Source organism: Mustela erminea, chromosome 10, assembly GCF_009829155.1.
Source record: "Mustela erminea isolate mMusErm1 chromosome 10, mMusErm1.Pri, whole genome shotgun sequence".
NCBI classification, from domain to species: Eukaryota; Metazoa; Chordata; class Mammalia; order Carnivora; family Mustelidae; genus Mustela; species Mustela erminea.
The window spans coordinates 61520285-61542818 of record NC_045623.1 but is presented as its reverse complement, the minus strand read 5'-3'; the positions used below and the strand labels follow the sequence as shown (position 1 = coordinate 61542818).

Sequence of the window (22534 nt, the reverse complement as noted above, 5' to 3'; positions counted from 1 at the left end):
CAAAAGCAGGGAGAGGGAGGCAGGGAATGAAAGACCAGGACGGCCGAACAGTCTGACATGTTGTAGAGATGCCGTAACCCTCAGACCCGACGCCGCAGGTTGCTGGGGTCCAAACGAGGCATCCAGATGGGATGCCCTCTCCTGGGGAGACCCAGACTGCTTGCCGGACTTGATATTCGGAGTATCCTGCATGTGGTGCCAGTTGTGCCGGGGAGTAGAGAGATAGATGGATGGAAGTTCCAAAGGGAGCGGGCAAAACACAGTAGGACACATCCCGGAAACTCCCACCTGGAAAGAAGGACCAAATCAGCAGTTGTCGGGAGGAAGCTAAAAAAAAAATTTTTTTAAGATTTTATTTATTTATTTGACAGAGAGAGAGATCACAAGTAGGCAGAAAGGCAGGCAGAGAGAGAGGCAGAAGCAAGCTCCCTGCTGAGCAGAGAGCCCAATGCAGGCTCAATCCCAGGACCTTGGGATCATGACCCTAGCTGAAGGCAGAGGCTTTAACCCACTGAGCCACCCAGGCGCCCCGGGAGGAAGCTAAAATGTTAACATGATCCGCTGTTTCTCCCAAGCCTGAGATTAATCAGGTTCTTTGGGGTTGTTTCTTTGTTCCCCCTGTCACTGGCCTGTGAACTCTTGCATGGCGCACTGACTCTCATAGGATCTGTGTCCTCTGCACCTGAACAGTGCCAGCATGCTGGGTGCTCGATGGATGAACAAATACACAAACACAAGATACTTTTCTGCACAAAGTAGACTAGGAGAACTAGAAATAACTCACAAGTACCTCACTTTGGGGCCACTCTGTGATACATGTTCATATGCCTTCATTTAGGCGAAGCCAAACACTTGAAAGCTGGCCATGGTCCGTCCTTGAAGGATTAAGAAAATCATGCCTTATACCTAACAAGTTGCTTTTAGGATTTTATTGCACACACATACGGATAACCACACACCTTCATTGTGGATTGTAGTTCAAGCTCCGAAACCTTTTGCAGATTTTCAGTGTTGTTCCAGACCATTTCCCGTACGGTCCCTTAGGGGAAGGCAATTGCGTTCTAGTTTAGAAATAGCCATTGTTCAGCAGGGCCACAGTATGCATGCTTTCAAAATTCAAGGGCATAGTTACAGATAATTACCATCAAAGGATTTTAAATGAAGGACATTGTCACTAAACAAGAAACTAACAACTGAGTGGGGCTGTGTAATGTAATTATACTTAAGATGGGCCTTCTGATGAATCACAGAGGAATCTTTGTGCTGCCTTGTGTCTCCATAAATGCACTTAACTTCTGTTGACAGTAATAGGAGGGAGTCAAATATAAAAAGCTCCCCCCCCCCACTTTTCCAGTTTCTAGAGGGAGAACTTAAAAAGAAAAAGTGCATTTTTTAAAGGATGTTTTATCCAGTACTTCTGAATATTCGACAATTGTATGAAGTCATGAAACAAAAGTAACTTAAAAACAAATGCTACCACTAATCAATGCAGGTGTTATGTATCATTAACATACCCAAAATCTTACGGTCAATGTCCATTCTGCACAGATCACTTAAAGATTACATATTTAAATAAGTGTTTCTAAGGACCTCATTTTTATTTACTTATGTCCTGCCTGAAGCCTTCAGTAGAAGTGTTTTATTAAAAATTGGGGGCCGGGGTTGTGGGCGGGGAGGATCCCGGCTGCCTGCCGGACAACGTTAACACATTTGAGGGGGAAGGTGTGTGTCTGATATTTAGACAAAGCCAATGAGGATGTCTCTCCTGACTATTTCTTTACTGTTTTCATGTTGATTGCCGATACCTTACCTCAGCAACTCCTTGTAATGAACTGGTGAGGGAGGCCTGGCAAGGAGTGGGATCGCATCTTCCAGCGACAAAACCCACAGCTCCGAGGGTTTAAGCAACTGGCCCGGGATTGTGTGACTGCAACACAGAGGCAGCAGGACTCCACCGCTTCTTCCTAAATAAATTCAATTAGCTTATTTGCGCAACAGAGGATGATTCATTAGTTCGCTAATTGCTCTCTCCTCCACGGTTCCCTTCTGTAGCAGATGTATAAATATCTAGGAGGCCCCTTCTGATGCTCATTGGTTGATCAAAGTCCTGTGTTATTTCTCTTGGCAAGCAGAGTGGTAAAGTGAGAAAGCCTCTAGCCATGGAGTCACTGAGTCCTTCACCTCACAGCTCCCCTGCTTACTAATGGACGTGGTATGTGACCTCCCGCGAGCCGGTTGACCTCTGCGTCTCTGTTTCTTATCCTATAATGTAGGAGGAAAGAAAATCTGCCTCGTGGCTGATGTGAGGAATAAATGGGATGATGTTTTCAAGTGCCCGGCACCATGCCTCACATAAAAAAGAAGTACCACAAATGCCAGTTTTTCTCCTGAACCGGTCCGTTTCTACGTTAGCAGATTTCTAGAAGCATTGCTTCAGGTCAAGGTGGACAACATCATCTCCTGTTTCTAGGAGTAAATCTTCTGTGTTCCATCATCAACAACCCAGCCATCTATTGAGCTTTTGCAATGTCAGGAGATCTGGAACAGTCCCTGTTGATGCACGAAGGGGCCAGCATTAGGCTTGAGGGAGAGGGGACAGACATATCCAGGAACAGATTTCACAGAAATGTCGAGCGAGGTGCCAATGAGCATCAGAGTTGATAGGCACTTCAAGAGGCCCAAGGATGCCAGTAACATGGGTGTGTCTGGAGAGGCTCATCCAGAAATGAGCCAAGTGGAAACATGTCCAGCCCTGCCTTTCTGAGATCTGTTAAGCTCTAGGTACTGAACATCTTCTCTCTTTAGATTCAGCTCTGCTCCATCCCTGAGGTAACCAAGACAGAGCAGGCCATATGTATCCGGTTCAGACCAGCCCCATCTTCCTGCCAGTGGGTCTGGAATTTATCTTTTTACCATTAGCCCCTGGGCACCTTGATCCCCACCAAATCATAGACTTCTCCCCTAAAATATAAATACATGTTTGTCAAACCCAGCATGACCCCTTAACGCTGTGCCATGATCCTTTGCTAATCGCAAAGCGAGAGAAATGTTGAGTCCTCCCACGTGGCACACTGCTTTATTCCTAAGCCCTACGTCAAAGTCCACACCTCATGTTACATTTCATTACACCTGCAGTTCTCCTGAGCTCAGGCTTTGTTTACTTACTCTCTTATTTCTGGCCTCACTACTTCTTTCAAATTTGACTTTTGAAACTCTCTGTGGCTTTCCTTCAACCACAGGTTGGTTAAATTCTCTTTCCTGCTCCTCTGACTTAAAATCATCTCTCCTGTCCTACCTGGCCCCAGAACGTCCCGTCTCAAGTTAAGCCACGTGAAAGGGTTATCGCCCTGGACTCAGCTAATAGAAACCAAGGCTAAGTGCCTCACTGGGCCTCCAGTCTTCCTCCTAGGGCTAGAATCCTGCCTTGAATTTGAGGCCGCTTGGCTAGAATCCTGATACATTATCTAACATTTAGCAAATGCCAAATCCAGTGCCCTATAATGCTCTAGCCACCAACCTGGGCCTTAGACAAACCTCCCAGAAAGAATCCAAGGTACTCAGGCATACTTTCTGACTAGAAGCTTCTATCGCTGTGGCAACCATTCTGATGTGAGTGATAGCAGTGGGTGGGTGTTCTCTGTTTCCTGTTCTGGCCCCCTTGTGGTTAAGTGGGATCTTGCAACCAGTTCTGATTAATGAGCCGTGGGGAGATGGTGGGTGTTATTTCTGGACCAAGTCCTTGATTGTCAGTGTGTGAATCCCCAGAGCTTTTCTGTTTCTGTTACAGAACAACTAGCAATGTTCCAGATGGGGATTCTCCCTCAGCCTGGGTTCCAGAGTGAAGATGACTCAGAGCACCCCACAATGAACACGTAGCTTAAAGTGAGACATCAACTTTTGTTGTGGAAAACAGAATTTTAAGGTTGTTCCATACCTCTGCATCATCGATCTTCACTGTTAATATCCTATACTATTTGAGCTACATTGACCCCTATGAGGCCAGCTTCGCCATGATCAGAACAACAGGCTCAGTCTCGTATCGGGAAAGACTTGTAGCTAAATTCATCCCTGTGGTCTGAGCCCTGAACAACCCTTCATGGGTCATTTCCCCATAACCATGCACCGAATGCTCAATCTCACAGGAAATCAGCAGCATTTCTATGCCAGGATTTCCTAATAGTGACTTGCACGATATTTATTTCCTTTATAAGAAATATAGAGGCAAGCTGTCATTAAGTTGACTTGTGGATTCAACCATCCCACCAGAGACAAGCTCTTTTATCCTTCTGTTCCCCCAGCCTTTGACCTCAGGTTTGTCACTCCTGATTGCACTATGCCACAGCCTTTAGAGGCATCCTGTTTTTCAGGTAACAGCATCCAAAGCATAATAAGTTTTCTCTATGCCACCACTTTTTTTTTTTTTTTTTTTTTCCCAATCAAGGAACAGCCCCTTAGTGACTTCTTTGGTCTCCCTGGCCAGATTGCGTATCCCCAGCCCACCGCTAGGGACTGGCAAAGCTGTACTGGGACTGGGCATGCTGCTATTCCAATGAAGCCTGGGAGCACAGGGAAGCCAACATATTTTACAAGAATAATGATAGGTTTTCCTTGGAAAAGAAAGAGCCATGGTCAACTAAGTTTGGAAAACAGTGAGTTAAATAGGCTTTGTTCTTAAAGAATATCTTAGAATAGTCTTGATATGCTATGTACATTGTGACTCTCCAAGAGAGAGGTGAGCTGTGAAGCATATCCCAGACTTACTCCATCAAAGGTTTGTACAGAGCATCTCATTGTACTCATGTAGAACCGCCCCAGTAATTTGGACCCTAATTAACCAAGAGGTCGTAATGTTTTGACCGGAGTTGTATGAATGTTTTCTTTCATGTGAACTGTGAATAGGTTTACTCAGCAAATTAATGGCTATTAAATGAAATTTGGTTGTCTTACCTAATTATAGAAACAAAATGCTATTCACTCCTTTACTATATCAATTTACTATATTCACTGCTTTATCAAATAATGTCTTACAAATGAATGTTACTAATTATCAATGTCTAAGCTAGCCATTAAAAATAGGTTCAAAGACGACCTCAATTTGGAAATGCATTGTAAGAAGTCTTTCAATTAAATTATCCTTTCAGTTAAATTAATCATAGCTCTAGAATAACCATAAATCGAACCACTGGGATAGCAAGTGTCAAATACTAATAATACAATCCTGCATTTCTGTGTGATCTTTTTAAACTTAGTATTTCCATCTATTCTAACTTTTAAGTCTTCCTCTCATCTGTTATATATTCCAGGTATATCTCTTATCTGTTATATTATATATATATATGTATGTGTGTATATGTATGTAGAATATATATAGAATATATGTAGAATATATATATATATACACACACACATACATATATATATATATTCTACATATATTCTATATATATTCCGTTATATATTCTAGCCACACACAGCAGGCTGAAGACATCTCCCTCATCTCTCTTAATGTCCCTTTCCTGCCCACTCTAACCCTAAACCTGCACACAGACCTCACAGACCACCTTAACATAACATTAAGCCTTTGGCTAAAAAGAGTAGAAGGTTCTTCACATGAGACTAAACAAATACGAAAGGCTAATAGACTGCTGGTTCTTTTGTGACCCATGGATTTTTTAATACTAACTCCATGAGTTGCATTAAAGACATGCTGGTTGAAGTCCAATATTGTATAGAAATTTTAATATCGTTCTTTTGACAATATGCTTCTAAGATTTTTAGTTTGTTACACTTCCATGATTTTAGAAGACATTTTGGTATACACAAGATAAAAACTTGTTACAATTAAGAAAGATTTGAAGAAACCATGAAGAGTTATGTTAATAGCAAACACATGTTTATTTTTTGTGCAAATGTGCATTTTCCTTTTTGACATCTACATAGTAATTTTTAAAGTATGATTTCAGAAACATATGGCTTAGCTGTTCTACACAGGTGCTCTATAGTGCTGTGGGACATATTGTGCTTATAGATATTCAAGCATATGCTTCAATCCTACTCCTCTTACAACAAACACTTCTTAGACTTCCTGCTATTTATGTCAGGAACATGCATTTGGCCTTGATATCACCTGCTCTTTTTAATACAGGGGCTTACCAGGAAACTTCTGGGAGCTTATAAAATCTACAGGAAGTAAATACAATGTTGACTTTGTTATAAAGGTGATTGACTTGGTAAGGAAGTAGTTTAAAAAATCCTTTATGACTGTAAATGTAGCATGAGAGAACAATGTGTGCCCTTTTTAAGCCTTTCCTTATTATTTTACTCTCGCCATAACCCTTTGACATTTGTATAAAAACTTGGTGTTTTAAACTTCACTGTTTCTCGGACTCTATTTTAATCACAGCCTTCATTTTCAAGAATATTACCATCCATGTACCAAGAAGTATAGCTAATAGCAATAGTGGTTAACGTTGGATAAGCGCTATTAAAGACTATTAGGTCATATTAAAATAATGCTAGAGCCAACATGAAGGCCTAAGATAGGAAAAATTTTGCACCAAAAAAGTAATGACTACAATGTATTAATACTCACATATCAAATATATAAACATCCATGAGTGGCCCCTGAATATAGACATGACTTAATTTATACTTACCCACTAGATAACTCCGCAGCATACTGTACATATATTTATACAAATATATTTGGCCAAATCCTTCCACCTTGGGCCTGAGTCTAGGGTGATACCCAACTATAATTAGTGTTTTTAGGGAAATGGAGGTTCATGTTTCTTAACAGAGAAAAATAGGTTGTTTTCTCAAATTTGGAGAGCACCAAGGATCATAAGAACGTTATCTGTATTAGGGTTCTTCAGAGAAGCAGAGCCAATAGTACATATAAATGTAGATAAAGACACACACACACACACACACACACACATAGATGTATATGTGTATTTAAAGCAATGTATTGTAAGGAATTGGCTGAGAAGTTCCACAATCTGTTTTCTGCAAGCTGGAAACTCAGGAAATCTGGTGGCATACTCTAGCCTGAGGACCAGGAGAGCTGATGGTGTTAAGTCCCAGTAGAAGGGCAAGAAAAAACAATGTCCCAGCTCACTCAGTCCAGCAGAGATCAGATTCTCCCTCTGCCCTTTTGTTCTGCTCAGGCTCTCAAGAGATTGGATAATACCCACCCACTTTTAGGAGGGCAATCTGCTTTCCTCAGTCTGCAGGTCTAATCTCATCCAAAACACCCTCATAGACACACCAGGAAATAATGTTTAATCAAATATCTGGGCATCCCATGGTCCTATTAAACTGACAAATAATATCAACCATCACATCATCCAAATTCAGATCCATGGTTCCTCTGATCTACTGACCTTCACTCCCAGCTGCACATTAGAATTACCTGCTGAGCTTGGACCTTATGTCAATAGACTTTGAACTGAATTTCTCTGGGATGTTGCCTATTTTTATGTTTGAAAATGTCAGAGTAGGGGCGCCTGGGTGGCTCAGTGGGTTGAAGCCTCTGCCTTCAGCTCAGGCCATGACCCCAGGGTCCTGGGATCAAGCCCCACATCGGGCTCTCTGATGGCGGGGAGCCTGCCTCCCTTCCTCTCTCTCTGCCTGCCTCTCTGCCTGCTTGTGATCTCTGTCAAATGAATAAATAAAATCTTTCATGATAAAAAAAAGAAAAGAAAATGCCAAAGTAATTCTAAAGTGCACCTGGCATTAAGAACCATTTCAGTTGGGGCACTTGGGTGGCTCAGTGGGCTGGGCCTCTGCCTTCAGCTCGGGTCATGATCTCAGGGTCCTGGGGTCGAGTCCCGCATTGGACTCTCTGCTCAGCGGGGAGCCTGCTTCCTCCTCTCTCTCTCTCTGCCTGCCTCTCTGCCTACTTGTGATCTCTATCAAATAAATAAATAAATAGAAAGAACCATTTCAATATAACTATGGCTCCAACCTCGTGCTGTCTCTGGGAGGGGGCTCTATGGAACAGGAATGAGAAAGAATATCCTCCAGGAAATATACTTTAAAACACCATCACCAACAATAACAAGCCACTAAATGCCAGACATACCAGATCAGACAATGTTAGTTATTTAATCCTCTAAAAAAGAAAGAAAGAAAGAAAAGAAAACTGTAAGGGACATACTATTATCTGTATTTTTACAGATAAATAAACTGACAAACAAAGAAGTTAAATAAATGATCGATGGTCACAAAGCCAGTAGATAGTGAAGCCAAGACTTAGACCAGGTCTGCATGAATGCAAAACCCATTCTTCACAATATCCCATTTCAGATACATTTTGTTTCTCACTCTTAGCTAATAATGGTCTGCTGTCTAGGCTGAGCAAATCACAGCTGAGTATCAGCTTGTAGTGATCAAGATTCTCATTATTCTTCATCAAATAGCCATCTCTGAGGAAGTGAATAATGCCGGATCGAATTTTACACGTGATAGAAAGAAGGCATATATGATTTGTGACTTGAGAGTACAGCATAAGGCTACTGGTTATTCTGAGTTATTGAATAATAGTGTTTTAAATACATGGTACCCACTGGTATTAAAGTATATATTTTAAGTGCAGTGGTCAATATTTGATAGATATTACTACTTTGGCTATTTTTTTAAAAGATTTTTCATTTTTCCAAGAGAGAAAAAAAGTGGGAAAGAGCACGAGCAGGGGGAGGGGCAGAGGGAGAAGCAGATTTCCTGCTGAGCAGGGACTCCAATACTGGACTCTGTGCCAGGATTCTGGGATTGTGACCTGAACCAAAGGCTAAGGCTTAACCGACTGAGCCACCCAGGCACCCAAACTACTACTTTCAGTAGACAATCTAGAATTTCTAAACAGAAATTTCTTAGGGAACACAATATGGTAGAAAGGAAAACCTAACAGCTTGTCCTAAAACTGTTTTTGCAGATCCCTTTCCATAGAATGAGAAAATGTCAAGTGTCCAGATCAAAGAACTAAGGAGGAAAGCTGGTGGAAGTTGTTGAGAAGCTAAAGCCTCCTGACCCTAAAAGAACACAAAACACAAACAAAAAACCCAAAAACCTACTATTGCTGCTGTCCCTCAGATGAATGTGAATGTTTATATAACCATCAGTATGGGGTTAAAAGGGATGAATTAGGTACACTGTAAGCTATAGTGTGTCTTTATAATTAAATATTTTTTACTTTTACTATCCTTTAAAAGAAATCTCTTGGATTTCCATGCATCTTTACCTCTTCCACCTTAGAGTCTAGGCTCTAACCATAGCAAATAGCTCCTGAGCCAATTTTTTGTTTCTATCCCTCTTTCCTTTACTGAAGCCTGACTATGGCTGTCAGTCTTATCATCAGCTCTTGTCCTGTCTTTCATTTGGTTTCCTATTTTCAGGGGTAAAATAAAGTAAACGGGAGACTATGGTGAGGTCTTCAGTGGAGTTGTAGCAGTAGAATCCTTCATCAAAGTGGTGGATATATGAGAAGCTGGAAGACAAATGCCAGGATGATGTCCTGGAGGAGATACCAAGGTCAAGGGTAGGATAGCTGGCCAAGCCAAATTCTTATTCCCAAGGGGAATAAGACGGAAGAGATGGAGGCCAAGTGAGGGGGACAAAGAGGGAGGACTCAAGCAAAGCGTGGTCTAAATGAATACCAGAGACAAAATGCTGTTGATAGAAGCATCTTTTTGTAGGAAGTCCCAGCTAGAATTTACAGGGGCTAGAATGGTATAGATACCCTGCTCTGGCTCCAGTACTCTGGCATACTTCAGAGCAGGCTGGGCTCTTCAGATGACATAACCCCGATCGACCTGCCACTGGATCTGTTGTTGTGTCTAGGATTCTGAAAGTTCCTCCTACCATCAGATTTGTTAGTTCTGTGTGGGACGGCCCAGAAGGCAGTGGTGTATGAGGAAACGTAAACAGGTTTTCACTGGCACCTGCTTCTAAACTTGACAATGCCCCAAAGCCCAGGCAAGTTCACAGCACAATGGCTGTGTAATAGATGCTTAGGAATACTACCAGCGTCTGCCTGTGGTAGTACTGGAAAGCCCTCCTCAGAGTTCCGGTCAGTCTGGAAAACAGGGAGCCCCATCATGCCTTTTGTTTCTGTAGTCTAACCAGGAAGTAGAAGCTACCTGACACAGGCGATAGACAAGCTAAGAGTTAAAGAGAAGACAGTGAGGCAGCCCAGAGGATAACTACGGAAGGAAGCCACCAAGACCCTGGACTGGAAGGACAGAGGAAAAGGTGGTGTTACTGGCCCCTGGCCAGAAGCTGAGACCATGGCAGGTCTGTTGACAGAAGAGGTGTAGCTGCTGCTGGAATTACTGTCCAAGACAGAGAAAGGAGATAAAACTTGGGCTTCTCACTTTCTCCTACCGTCCAGTCTCCCACTCGTGGCTCCTATTGGCCACATTCATGTGAAACCAGCTGACATAGGAGGCTGAGAAATACAGTGTGCAAGAATCGGACCCCTGCAAACACAAGGCAAACCGGGGAAGCATGGAGAACCCACCTGAGGGCATTGTGCCCCAGAGAGGCTAATTGCTCTTTTTGGTCGACTTTCACTACCAATCAAAACACAGGCCCTCAGATGAACTTCCATATCAGTATTGCTCCTGGCTTAGCCATCCCCCAGTTTATCCTCTTACTTCTGCCATCCTGATGCCAACCCATTACTGTGTACCTCATGAAGCCCCCAATCTATTCGTCCCACTCTGTCCTCTGAACCTCTTCTCCAGATTCTTTCTGCTGCTGATGGAATTGTGACTTGCTTTTAGCCGAAACAAAAAAGAAAAAAGCCTTGTGCCATTCATTCTCTCACTCAGTGTTGATAGATTAAATGGGAATTGGTTCAATGATAACTTGCACTGTTATACATGTTTTACGCATATTGAGGCCTCCAGTTCTCACAACCACCTTATATTCCTTTTTCAGATGAGTAAGCTGAAGTATTTCAATGGAATGCTTACAGGACTTGCTGATTGCATGGTCCACAAGTGGCTGAGCCAGGAATCAAACACACAGCCTACTCTAGAACCCAAAGGGATATCCAGCATGTACCCCTGTGCATGGGCATACAGCAGTGATCACTAGAGGATGACTCCTGCTAGTGGAGTTACAGTTTCGTTGGAGAAGATTTTTTTTTTTTTTAAGATTTCATTTATTTATTTGACAGAGATCACAAGTAGGCAGAGAGGCAGGCAGAGAGAGAAGAGAAAGCAGGCTCCCCGCCGAGCAGAGAGCCGGATGCGGGGTCCAATCCCAGGACCTCCGGATCAGGACCCGAGCCGAAGACAGAGGCTTTAATCCACTGAGCCACCCAGGCGCCCCAGGAGAAGATATTTTTAACTCTATTTAAATTCAATTAGCCAACATATAGTACATCCTTAGTTTTCGATTTTTAACTTTTCATTTTGCCATCAGTTTAGAGAAGAGTTTAAACAACACAGAAAGTTCCCCTTGTATCTCATGTTGACATCTTACACAACCATAACATATTTATCATTACTAACATTCCACAATGGTGCAATACTATTAACTATGTTGCAATAGACAATATCATGATCACATCTCCTGAGTCTTCTGCAGCCTATGACAGTTTCTCAGACTTCCTTTGTTTTATATGACCTTGATACCTTTGAAAATTATTGGTCAGATATTTTGTAGGAAGTCCCTTAGTGTGGGTTTGTCTGATACTTTTTCATAAGAGATGGTAGTTATGGATTTTTTTGAATGGATAATATAAGAGTGAAGAGCCTTTTTCATAACCCCATGTCCAGGATGCATGCCAAAAACATGATTTATCACTGGTGATGTTAACCTTAAGCATTTAGTTGAGGTATTGTAAGTCAAACTGTAAAGGCTTTTTAAAAAATGTTTTATTATTTTATTTTATATTATTTTGTTTTATTATTTTATGTTTATATTCTATTAGTTTTTTAATTTTTTAATTTTTTTTTAATGTTTTTATATTCTATTAGTTAGAAGTGAGTGACTAAGCCTGGCCCACATTCAAGGGAGAGGAATGCAGTTCTACCTCCTGGAGGGAGGGAGCGACTGCATTTATTATCTGTAATTCATCTGTAAGAAACATCAGTCCCTCCTCCTCAATCATTTATATCAGTGTGGATTCATGGATGTTTATTTTATTCTTTAGGTTATAATCCAGTGCTATCATTATTTATTTTCTGGAACCAACTCTTCCAGCTTTGGTCTGTGTGAGCTCTTGCAGGTTGACTACTGTCTTTTTCACGTATCACTATTTTTAAAGCACTTCCTTGCTTCCTGTCACTCCAAGATGTTCCAGACTCACCTTGAATTTACTCTGCCCTAGTACTAGAGTCAACTATTTCTCCAAGGAGGCCTGGATCCTTTTATTGAAGAAAGGTATTAGAAACCCAAGTTCTCAGGCTAGATGTACTTCTAGAATCTCTGGAGAAAGAGCTAGAAAATATATGTGTTGATGTATACTAACCCATAGATAAACTTCAAGTAGATAAGGGTACAAATAGGTTGTTATTAATGGCAGAAATGAAGAAAAATGCCAGATACCACGTACAAGAATTAAAGGTATGATTAAGATAAAGGGAGTGAGGTGGAAATCAGTGTGGTCTTCTCTGCAGAAGGGATACTTAAACCAAAATCTATTAAATGAATAGAAATTTATTCAGGTGGAAGGGCATGGAGAAGGCACTTCAGATAGAAGGAGCAGTACCTGCAGAAGCATTGGGTAGGAAGAGCTCAATGCCTTTGAAGAACTGGTAGAGGTCCATCATGATATGAGCAGAGTAATCCTGGGAAGATGTGACTGCAAATGCTAGATCATGCAGGACCTTGAAGACTGTGGTAAGAATTTGAAATTTTTTCATAAGGGTAATGGGTTGCCATCAAAGGGTTTTAGATAGGAAAGGAGATGCATCCTGCTTAACTGAGAAATGTAGAGCTATGTGAAGTAGAAACCTCACCAGCTTCCTCATCTCCCCACCCACCTCCCATAAGCTTTTCTCTGCTGGCAATCATCCCCAGGAAGTTTTGCACCAGGCCACACCATAGTCTACCTTTCTAGGTTTTGGATTTCATCAGGCCTTATCTATAACATACACTTATATGAGGGACAATGGTTCTCTATCTTACTCAGTTGCTAAAAACTCATGACTGTTTTTTTTTTTTAAATAAGATTTTATTTCTTTGGGAGAGAGAGAGCACAAGCAGGGGAAGTGGCAGAGGGAGAGGGAGAAGCAGACTCCCCACTGAGTAGGCAGCCTGATGTGGGACTCAATCCCAGGACCCCAAAATCATGACTGAGCTGAAGGCTTAACCAACTGAGCCACCCAGGTGCTTCATGACTATGTTTTCTACATAGTTACATTTTCCTAACCTATGAATTCATGATAAAATATATCCCCTCTCCTTCTTCCTCACTGATTAGTTACCTTAAGTGAATGCTGGGATTGTTGTTATTTTTTATTATTATAAATAACTGTACTTTCATTGTAAGCAAATTGAGGCTGTCTTTTGAAATTAGGACAATTAACACTTTGTAAAAATTAACAACGATATAAAGAGGCCCATCCTATTACTTGGAGCAAGAATTTTCTCTTTAGCACCACCACCCGCCTTATCCTGAGGATTCCAGTTACATGGAACTCCTGAGGTGGTTCTGTTTTTCTGAACAGCTCTAATTACTGCAAAGTTATTAGATGTTTATTGATTGTTGTGCCAAATGAATAAACAATGGTCTGTTGTTGTTAAATAATGAGGCACTAGTTGTTTAAGGAGTTTATAGTGTCTTACGTAAAATATAAAGGTTTACTAAGTGTAAGACACATTAAGAAAATAATTTGCTTGTTAAAAGGCAAAATTTAAAATTGCACGTGTCAAATATAACTATAAAAATGAAGATAGAAGATTCAACATCACTCTAGAGTAGTGCTGTTAGAATGCAATAGAGACAAATAATTATCCCCAGGGGAACACTATTACAGCCATTGCTTAATTATGGTTTATTTTTCTTTCCCTTTTGTGATAATTATTCACTCCTTCGGACTAAGAGATGCTGACAGTTCACTAACAGCATGGCTGTTTTTGTTCCACACACCCTGCGGTTTCCTCTAATTTTAGTCCTAAGACAATGTATTAAATTGCTTTCAGGTCCTAAATTTGTTTTAATGGTGCCTGTGTCTGTTTAGATTAATGAGTATCTAATTTTAAAAAATACACCAATTCTATTTTGATATTTAAAAAATCCATTGAGTGCCATTTAACATGTTAAGGAATTCTCAGTCCTTCCCCCATGCATAAATTTAAGTTTGAAAGTCAAGCCAGGAGAGTGCTGGGGCTTGGAGTCTCAAGACTTGACTTTGAATGGCAACTCCACACATACTAATTGCTATTGAACTTGGACAATCAATCTCTGGAGGTAGTTTTTTTTTTTTTAAGATAGAGTTGGTTAAAAAAAAAAAAAAAGTCAGTATTCATTCCTGTACCTTCTTCACTGGGTTGTTATGTGGTGCAAATGGAATAATGGCTGGAAAACCGTTTGCTTTGTACACTGTAAAGTTCTTGTCAAGTATCAATCATAGTATATGTGTATGCATTGATCTCAAAAACATTGAACACAAGCTATGTGCCAGACCCAATGCTCATGCCAAAAATGTGCAGATGTTTGAAAAGAAGGCTGTGGTTATAATGATGATGACAATGACAACAACCAAAGTTGCATAGAGTTAAAAATATATGTAATAGTTCTTATATCTATGTAACAACTTCAGAATATTATTTTTTATTTTATTTAAATTCAATTAAATAACATATAGGGCACTATTAGTTTCAGAGGTAGAGTTCAGGGATTCATCAGTCGTATATAACACCCAGTGCTCATTGCATCACATGCCCCTACTTAACGCCCATTACCCAGTTACCGCATCTCCCTAAATCCCTTCCCTCCAGGAGCCCTCAGTTTGTTTTCTAGAGTTAAGAGTCTCTTATGGTTTGTCTCCCTCTCTGATTTCTTCTTTTTTTATTTTTCCCTCCCTTCCCCTATGATCCTCTGTATTGTTTCTTAAATTCCATATATGAGTGAATTATCTTTCTCTGATTGACTTATTTCACTTAGCATTATACCCTCTAGTTCTATCCACAACATTGCAAATGGAAGATTTCAAAAAATTTTTTGATGGCTGAGTACTATTCCAGTGTAAATATATGTTACATCTTCTTTATCCATTCATTGGTTGATGGTTGTCTGCACTCTTTCCATACTCTTTGGCTTTTTTCAACCTTGCTGCTATAAACATTGGGGTGCAAGTGCCCCTTTGGATCACTACATTTGTATCTTCTAGATAAATACTTAGTAGTGCAATTTCTGGGTCACCAAGTAGCTCTATGTTGAACTTTTTGAGGAGACTCCATACTGTTTTCCGGAGTGGCTACATCAGCTTGCGTTTCCACCAGCAGTGTAAGAGGGTTCCCCTTTTTCCACATTCTCACCAACACCATTTGTTGAAAAAACTCTTTTTTCCATTGAATATTCTTTCCTGCTTGGTCGGAGATTAGTTGACCATAGAGTTGAGGGTCCGTTTCTGGGTCCTCTGTTCTGTTCCATTGATTTTTGTGTATGTTTTTAGGTCAGTACCATACTGTCTAAATGATTATAGCTTTGTAACACAGCTTGAAGTCTGGAATTGTGATGCCTCCAGCTTTTTTTCCCTCCCAATATTCCTTTGTTTATTCGGGGTCTTTCTGGTTCCACACGAATTTTAGGTTTGTTTGTTCCAGTTCTGTGCAAAATTTATAGATTTCTTTGGGTAACATGGGCATTTTAACAATATTTGTTCTTCTAATCCATGAGCATGAATGTTTTTCCATTTCTTTGTGTCTTCCCCAGTTTTCTTCATGAGTGTTCTCTAGTTTTCAGAGTACAGATCCTTTACCACTTTGGTTAGGTTTATTCCTAGGTATCTTACAGTTTTTGGTGTAATTTTAAATGGGATCTATTCCTTAATTTCTCAGGAATCAAGAAAGGTCAAAAAACAGAGAGCTTTTCACCCTTTGAGGATGATGTTTACTGTGGATTTTTCATAAATGGCTTTTCTGATATTAAGATATGGTCCCTCTATCCCTACATGGCAAAGAGTTTTTATCAAGAAGGGATGCTATATTTTGTCAAATATTTTTTCTGCATCTATTGGGAGGATTATATGGTTCTTGTCCTTTCTTCTATTAGTGTGTTGTATATCATATTGATTTGGTGATGTTGAACCACCCTTGCAGCTCAAGAATAAATCCCACTTGGTTGTGGTGAATAAATCTTTTAATGTACTCTTGGATCCTATTACCTACTAGTATCTTGGTGAAAATTTTTGCATCCATGTTTATCAGGGATATTGGTCTATAATTCTCCCTTTTAGTGTGGTCTTTGGTTTGGGGATCAAGGTAGTGCTGGCTTTATAGAATGAGTTTGGGAGTTTTAGTCATTTAAAGAAATAATTTTATTCTAAATTTTTCATGGATATTACATACTGAATGTCACCATGTAGCTGAAACTCTGGACTTGTAAACAGGTTATAATTTATGATGCTATTATTTCTAGTAAAAAAATGAGAAACTGGTTAATTTTACATTTAACTGGTGAATTCTGTTAGGTGTTATGTTGAGTTCCAGTGATTTCTCTGATCAGCTTTTCCATTTCAGACTGACAATGGGCCCAGGCAGAGTTTCAGTACAAATTGTCGTGGGGAAAGACTTTTGAGACCTTCTGAAGAATCATCTATTTTTCAGAATTTTGAGAGTCAGAAGCAAGAGCAAAAGAAATGTGAGCTGTTGCATCAGGACAGTAGGAACTGTAATTATTATAGGGGCTTCAAGAGACATCAAGATTATATGCTGAGTGTACACAGTCAACAAACACTGATGGCGTATTTGCTATGCACAAAGCACTGGGCTGCTGACAGGGAATATACTAGTGAACAGAGCCTGATACATCTTCATGGAGCTTAGAAAAGTTACAAAGACTTAAGGAAAGTTAGGAAGGCTCTTGTAGACAAAATGGCACTTGGGATGGCCTGAGGGTAGGAAGAAGTATATTGCCTGTAAGTTACTTCTGGGACATAGATGACATATTCTGGGTGTTCTGTATATCTGTGTATCCCTCATAATCTCTGGTGTTGTGTTGTACACACAGAGACACACAATGGATATTTTGGAATCAATAATAAATGAAAACTACCAATGACTATGACACCATTGGATCTGTGGGCCCTCCCAGATTTTGTCTAGTTCTGAAGGCTAGAACATGAATATCTTCCACAGTAAAGTGTGCATCATGATACCTACTACATAGAACAATATAGAAATATATTGAGATAATATATGAAAAATCTTTAATATGCAAAAACGTCATCAACATGCTCATTGTTCATCTTAGAAACAAAGAGTGGAATGGAAAAGGCATGGAAAAGGACATCAAGGAAGATTATCATTAGTAGAGGTCAAAATCCTGAACATTTTGTTAATTTAGTCTCAAAACACATAAAATATTAGTCTGTAATTCTCTGTATCTAAAGCAGAAATAGCCACATCCGTGTTAACATTGAAGTCTCATCAACCTGACTTGGGGGAGAAAGAGAAAATGCTCAGGCTACCAGCTGGAGTAAAGGAATAGTCATTTCTCATGGTCGAAGCTTGCAAGTCACTGTACCTGAGTTTCACACAACAGTGGGAGTTGAACAATTCAGTTAAGAACATAACTCATGATGCCAAATCAGTGAATTTGGATAGATTTCCCTGCAGAATCAAACTCTTGTTTTGATTATATGTTTATATACACAGAGAGAGTATGCATGTGTTAAAAAGAAATTTGTTAAAGTTTTGTTTTGAGGTTATGAGATATTACATATGAAAACACATTATAATCTACAAATACTTATAGAACTCTAAGAAAGTATTACTATAAGTAATATTTTACTGTTATATTGCTTCATGCCATTATAATCTTATGGGCAAGAGTTTTTAATAATAGCCCCTTGGGAGCTTTCACTAAATGGTCTTGAGTGGAATCCAAGTCTTGAATTGCTAAAATGAATTCTACTCTCTCCTGAATGGTATAGTGCTGCTTCAGGATGTTAGTTAATGGAATTGTGACCCTTCAACTTTAGTGGAGCTAACTCTATTAATAAGGCCAAATAAGCCCTTATCGAGGATGAGAAAAACAAATAGCAGAGCACTTTTTCAAAAAATAACCATTGAGACATGCTTGGAATAATGCCACAAATTTGAGTCTGGAGAAGAAAAATCAATTACTTGAAGAAGCAGTGCATTCATGTATTGTTCATCCTGCCTTTTACTAAAGTATTTGAAGTATGAAACAGACTAGACTGATGCTCATCACATACAATGAGCCTAAGTGAAAAGCTCTCAGGGTGCCTGCCATTAAACATGGAAGCCACTCTCTCCATTGGGCATTTCCATATTAAATATCTTGTGGTATTATCAGTTAATTTACCGGTCATGTTACATTGTAAGTAGATTTTAGTTCCCCTGCCAATTCTAATTGATTGGCAATGGCTGTTGGGGGCACTTTGTAGAATACAACTGTGGTGGTAAAATCAAACTCTAAAGCAAAGATCATGGGTGTGTATATTTGAGGGAGGAGGGGAGGGGCTGGCAGTCCCTATGCAGTGAGTCATGACTGGATTGAGAAAAGGACTGATTAAGCACAGGCCCACGGTTACACACTCATTTATTCATTTTCCTATCCTTTACTTCTTAAAAAAAAATGGAAGAAAATATTTAATGTGAAAATATGAAATTAAAAAAAAGGAAAATTAGATCAAATAATGGGATAAGGCCACTGGAAAATGCAATCCATAAAATCCTACACCCTTAGCAAAGGGGGACTTAAAACTTGACTCTGAACTTCCTCGTAGCTAAATTAAAAATGGGAGACAAATCATTTACAAGATCCACATTGTCAAAGATGTAAGGAAAGCCCTATAAGGAAAGCATAAAAGAAATGTGTTGGTAAAAAAGAACAGAAGTGGAACTGGAAAGCATGAATTTAAATCCTATCTATATTTAGTAGCCATGCGACTTTCAGCAAATTACTTAAACTTGACCTCAATGTCTTCATTTGTAAAATTTGGATAATACTACTTTGAAACATGTTGTTTCAAAGTTAAATTCTAAAGTGAATGCACTTTATTCTTCTTCTGATCACCTAATTCCATTCCCCTCTCTTCTCTGCCCTGCTCCATGCCATGGGAAGCTGACCCTGCAAACTACGTCCCCCAGGACCCCTTTGCCCTGTGGCTTCCAGTTTGGCTCAGCCAATAAGAAGTAACCTCTCCCTACTGCATCAATGCTGAGAGTAATGGTAACCCCTCCCTCTGTAACTACAGCTACTGATGGCAGAAGCCTTCCATAGTGCCACCTCTCACCAAGCTCCCAAAATACTCTGCCTAAGAGTGGTAACAGCTTCTAGATGCCTGGTGCCTCTGATCACTTTTCTGTTTCCTCAACTGCATTCGTACTCTTGTATTGAGTCCCTTCATTAAGTTCTCATCAGAGTCCATTGTGAGCATCCATTCTGTTCGTGGCCAGGGCCCTGACTGATACAATGAATATTTATAGCAAGATGGAAGAGGGAGGGAATAGAGTCCTAGTTTTGAGTCCCTAATCCAGGCCAAGCACAGACACTGTTTATGATAGATATTCAATAAATGCTGATAAATCTGAACAAAGGGGAATGAGAGAGGATAAAAGAAATCATGGTATCTCAAGAACTTGAGATACAGGACTCAGATCCTTTCCACCTGATGGCCCCCTTCTCCCAACATAGAATGTGAACAGAAGAAAGGAAATCAGAGTTGATATACTCTGGACAACAACAGCATGCTAGAATTTTGAAGATGGAAAATGTCCTCAGTTTTAATACAGTTTAAAGACAAATGAGGTGACAAAGAGCAAGTCATAGTTCTTTGTGCCATTTTATATACTTGAGTGTATGGTAGAGGTGAGTGGGCAAAATATGACTAATGGAATGACTAGTATTCTCATGTACCTAACCCACTTTTTAGAATGATTTACAATGTTCAAATAATGTACCATCAGAAAATATTTTGCCTCCTTTTCATGTACAAAAAAAGGGGGTCAACTTTCAGAATGACTTAATACAATAGCAGAAGTAACTAGTGCCCCCAAAGTGTATTGTTCCCAGGATCTAGCAGGCACAACAAAACATTTATGGGGATCTAGCAAATTCTGCTGCTATTCCCAGAAATCACCAAAGTCAGCTCATTCCAAGTGTTTCTCTTAATAAACCATCCTGTGACTGTAGTCAGGAGAGGTCCTCTTCCTCAGAGCCTCTCTGTTGATACATATTTTTTTCATGTTTTGATGGATTTTTTTTTACAAGAGAGCAAAGATGTCTTAGATCCTTTGTTTATAAATTATCTTCATAACCAGACAGACAGATCTTGTATAAAATAACCATAGTGTAGGGGAGGATTCAGGAAGAAAAAGACTCATAAAGTAAAACACTTTGCTTTTCTTTTTGCCGTTTTCATCCTGTTTTGATTTTCAACATGTGTAAATCATCCTGTTGCTATAAAACTTATTAAATGAAGTAAAAGAGCAAAACCCAAAAATGTAATAAGGAAGCAAAGTTTTAATCCTTTACAATTTTTTGGCATGATCAGCTTGATTCTATTTGATATACACTTAAGGGTTTTGTATTTCAGAGGGAAATTTTCTTAAAACTCTTCATGTGTCCCAGATGTGACCTAGTTTCATTCTGGGAAGTAGATGCTGAGTGTTGCACAGGCAAGTCAAACAGACATGGCTATTTTAGGAGCCATTAATGCAGTATACTTATAGGAACCAAATATGAAATCCCAGCTGGCCAATGAAAACCTTTGTTGAGCATGTACTATGTGCTGAGCACAGAAATGTAAAAACAAAGGACAAGTCCTGATTTTAAGGAGCTCACAGACTAGTAAGAGAGACAAGAAGCACGTCACATCATGAAAGAAAGGAAATTCAAAAGTTAAGACCAAAGCATGATGTGTTCAGGAGGTGAAGGTAGAGAAGCATTACGGACAATGTAGTCACTTTTTTCTGTTTTAGAAGAGTTAAGAGGGATGCTTCCTAGAGAAGGTGGAATTAGAGCAAATTCTGAAGTTTTAATTCCAGTTTGCAAATTCTCTTCAATGAAGTCATGACCTATTTATGGACAAATGTCCACTTGGATCAGTGAGATACAGTTGGGAAATGACTAGCACTAGGCTGGGCATAAAATAAGAATTATGAAATGTATCCTCTTTCCTTCTGTATTTTTTTTTAATTTTTTATTTTTTATAAACATATGTTTTTATCCCCAGGGGTACAGGTCTGTGAATCACCAGGTTTACACACTTCACAGCACTCACCAAAGCACATACCCTCCCCAATGTCCATAATCCCACCCCCCTTCTCCCAACCCCCTCCCCCCAGCAACCCTCAGTTTGTTTTGTGAGATTAAGAGTCACTTATGGTTTCTTCTGTATTTTTTAATTGAAGTAAAATTCACATCACAGAAATTCACCCTTTTAATCATTTTAAAGTGTACAGTTCAGTGGTGCTTAGTACATTCGCAATGTTTTGCAGTTATTACAACTTGAAAATTCCAGAATACCTTCCTCATTCCACAAAGAACTCTCTGCCCTTTGGACAGTCACTGGCCATTCCCCCATCCCTGCAGCACCTTGCAACTTCTCATCTGCTTTCTGTGTCTGTGCCATTTCCTGTAAATACAGTCCTATAGTATGCAGCCTTTTGTGTCTGTCTGCTTTCACAGAGCTTAATGTTTTCAAGGTTCATCTGTGTTGTAGCATGAGTCAGTACTTCCATTCCTCTTTATGGCTTTTTCATAGCCCATTGGATGTGAATACCACATTTTATTTATGTGGACACTGGGTTGTTTGCACATTTTGGCTATTGTGAATAGTGCTGCTATAAGCATTTGCATAAAAGTTTTTACTTAAAAATATGTATATATGATATATTCAGGTCATATGTGGCTAGAGATAGTTTGGCCACTTCCTTTCTAATCTGGATGTGTTTTATTTTTATTTTTAATTTAATTTAATTTTTTATTTTGTTTTTCTGGTCTTGTTGCTCTGACTAGAACTCCCAGTACAATGTTGAACAGAAGTGGCAGAAGTAGACATCCTTGTCTTGTTTCTGATCTTAGGGTAGGCTTTCATTCTTTCACACTGAGTGGGATTTTCATAGATGGCCTTTATCATGTGGAGGAAGTTGCCCTGTTTTCCTACTATTCTGAGTATTTTTGTCATGAGAGATGGTTGAATTTTATCCAGTAACTTTTTGGCATCAATTGTGATGATGGTGTGGGTTTTTTTCTTCCTTCTATTAATATGGTATAATATATTGATTGTTTTTCATATGCTGGACCACCCTTGCATTCCTGGGATAAATCCTACTTGGTCATGGGATCTAATAATTTTAATATGCTGTTGGCTTGGTTTGGTAG

At 39.6% G+C, this 22534-nt stretch overlaps 1 protein-coding gene across 2 annotated transcripts in view; it reads left to right on the top strand.

Annotated features, from left to right (window-relative positions):
* FGGY (FGGY carbohydrate kinase domain containing) overlaps positions 1-2719 on the top strand; it is a 520049-nt gene extending 517330 nt beyond the window's left edge. The window contains exon 17 of one of the 2 annotated variants that reach the window (XR_004276097.1): positions 2056-2719. The gene's annotated coding sequence lies outside the window, so the exon portion shown is untranslated. Of the gene's footprint in view, positions 1-2052 lie in introns of both variants that reach the window. The other variant, XR_004276096.1, reaches the window with a different exon arrangement.
* Positions 2720-22534: the final 19815 nt, after the last annotated feature.